This window comes from Etheostoma cragini, chromosome 3, assembly GCF_013103735.1.
Source record: "Etheostoma cragini isolate CJK2018 chromosome 3, CSU_Ecrag_1.0, whole genome shotgun sequence".
NCBI classification, from domain to species: Eukaryota; Metazoa; Chordata; class Actinopteri; order Perciformes; family Percidae; genus Etheostoma; species Etheostoma cragini.
The window spans coordinates 8,042,923-8,045,490 of record NC_048409.1 but is presented as its reverse complement, the minus strand read 5'-3'; the positions used below and the strand labels follow the sequence as shown (position 1 = coordinate 8,045,490).

General features: G+C 47.1%; 1 protein-coding gene and 1 long non-coding RNA gene across 3 annotated transcripts in view; both read left to right on the top strand.

The window, feature by feature from the left end:
* LOC117941670 (seizure protein 6-like) overlaps nucleotides 1-2,568 on the top strand; it is a 301,601-nt gene that overhangs the window by 191,022 nt on the left and 108,011 nt on the right. The window lies entirely within an intron of this gene.
* Nucleotides 1-2,568, top strand: part of LOC117941686 — a 20,038-nt gene that overhangs the window by 14,408 nt on the left and 3,062 nt on the right. Inside the window, exon 2 of the long non-coding RNA XR_004655954.1 lies at nucleotides 2,162-2,163. This is a non-coding gene — a long non-coding RNA (uncharacterized LOC117941686). The remainder of the gene's footprint in view (nucleotides 1-2,161; nucleotides 2,164-2,568) is intronic.

The following is a 2,568-nucleotide window of genomic DNA, read 5'->3' as shown; positions in this document are numbered from 1 at the left end:
GTAAAATACTTGTACTCGGCAAAAGTGCTTTATCCGTACCGGATACTCGTTTCAGCCGGATACTCGGATCACCCCTAACTCCCACCTTGCAAAACTTCTTATTGAATTTACATCTGGTCATGCAAGAGGTCTGAAAGGCTGAAAAAGTGAAATACTTTAACCCCAAATATGCTTTTCTTCAAAGATTGACACTGTTGTGCCATGAAGCCTTTGATCTGATCATTAAAAAGCTCATGTCGGCTCCAGTTTTAGGGTTTGCCGATCCCAAACTTCCAAAAATCCTCCCCACAGTTGCCAGCACCATTGGATTGGGAGCTGCTTTAGATCCAATCCAAGACGGTCTACAGGAAGTTATAACTTTTGCAAGCCAAGGACTTTCCAAGAGTGAAACAAGGTATCTGGCTCATGAACTGGATTTTTGGGCTCTTAAGTGGGCAGTGACAGAAAAATTGATTACTTGTATAGCCCAGACTTCACAGTGGTAACAGATAGCAATCTACTAACCTACACATTGACCTACGCAAAGCCGGATACTACAAGCTATAGATGGCCATCTTCCCTGTCTACCTACTCTTTCCAACTGCAGTACCGAGCAGGGTATATAATAAATGTATAGTCTGATCAGGGTGCTGATTTCAAATCCAACACCATTAAGGAGCTATGCCAATTCCCTGGAATGAAGAAAGTTAGAACTACACCCTACCATCCTGGAGGCAATCAGTTGGAGAGATTTAACCGGACCCTCCTACAGATGCTTGGTAAGCTTAGTGCAAAAGATAAGATACATTGGAAAGATTTTGTAAAGCCTCTTGTCCACGCATACAACTGCACTAAGAACGAAGTAACGGGGTACTCTCCCTTTGAGTTAATGTTTGGAAGACAACCTGTCGATCTTGTCTTTGGTCTGCCTGTTTCTAACATCAAAAAGACTCACTCTCAGTAAGTTGCTGACTTAAGGTGTCGACTAGAGGAGAGCTATAAAATGGCCATTTACAGTGCTGGGAAGAATGCACAGCATAGTAAGACACAGTTCGACAAACGTATGACAGAGTCAGTGTTACACGTGGCTGACCGAGTCCTTGTTCGCAATGCCAAGTTATGGGGAAAGCACAAATTGGCTGACAAGTGGGAGAAGGAAATTTACATTGTCCTCAGAGGAGCTGGTGAAACACCAGTCTACACAGTCAAACTTGAAAGCAAGGATGGACCAGTGTGCACACTACATCGCGACCTGATTCTTCCCTGTCGTCTCTTATCCGTAATTTAGACAGATGAACCTAAACTCCAACACGACAAGATGGCGCCGCTTCAGTGGCAGCTTGTTACAGTAACTCTGCATCTTTTTAGTGTCTTTTCGGTGTTTTTGTCTTTTTTGTTATTTTTTTCTTCGTCACTACCGACACTTTAAGCAAGTGGGCAGCTATGGACGTTCATATTGTTACGTTCGTAGCTTGTCTCTTGCTGTTTTTGGAACTTTTTGGCACAGCAAATGGAAACACACCCCCTCTCTGCGCGGAGCAGCAGGAGATTCCAAAGGAATTAGGGAGAAGAAGAAGAGGGAGCAGAGCGGGTGTGAAGCGCAGGGAGCGGAAAAGACGGTATAAACCATGTTTACAGTCTGTCAACATGGGCAACGTTAGATCTCTGTCTAACAAGATGGAGGAGCTGACGGCGCTGACCCGACTGCAGAGGAAGTACCGGGAATGCAGCCTCGTGTGTTTCACCGAGACGTGGCTGTGTGAACTTTCTCCCGACTCACACGTCACCCTGGACGGTTTCAAACTTTTACGAGCGGACAGGAAAGCAACGGAGAGCGGTAAGAAGAAGGGAGGGGGGATCGCTGTGTTTGTGAACGATAGGTGGTGCCACCCGGGACACATCAGTGTGAAGGAGCAACTCTGTACCAGAGACTTGGAGCTTTTAGCAGTCAGTATGAGCCCATATTACCTCCCGAGGGAGTTCTCACAGGTTATCGCTGTGACCGTGTACATCCCCCCCTCGGAGGTTGCTGCTGCAGCTACAGATCAGATTCATACTGTTGTGTCTCAACTTCAAAACCAGCACCCCCATTCCCTTCTCCTCATCTCTGGGGACTTCAATCATGCTTCCCTGTCCTCTGCTCTCCCCACCTTCACCCAGTATGTTAATTGCCACACCAGAGGCGTCACAACTTTGGACTTACTGTATGCTAACATCAAAGAAGCATACACCTCATCCCCCCTCCCCCCCCTCGGCCGCTCAGATCACAATCTCGTCCACCTAGTCACAGACTACACCCCTGTGGTGACCAAACAACAACCTGTGAAGAGGCTTGTGAAGCAGTGGTCCGAGGAGGCAAGTGATAGGCTCAGGGACTGCTTTGAAATTACAGACTGGGAAGCACTCTGCACCCCCCACGGCACCGACATTGACAGCATGACACAATGCATCACAGACTATATCAACTTTTGTGTGGAGAACACTGTGCCCTCCAAGTTGGTCCAGTGTTTTCCCAACAACAAACCCTGGGTGACCTCTGAGATTAAAGCTCTGCTAAATGAGAAGAAGAGGGTCTTTGCATCAGGGGAC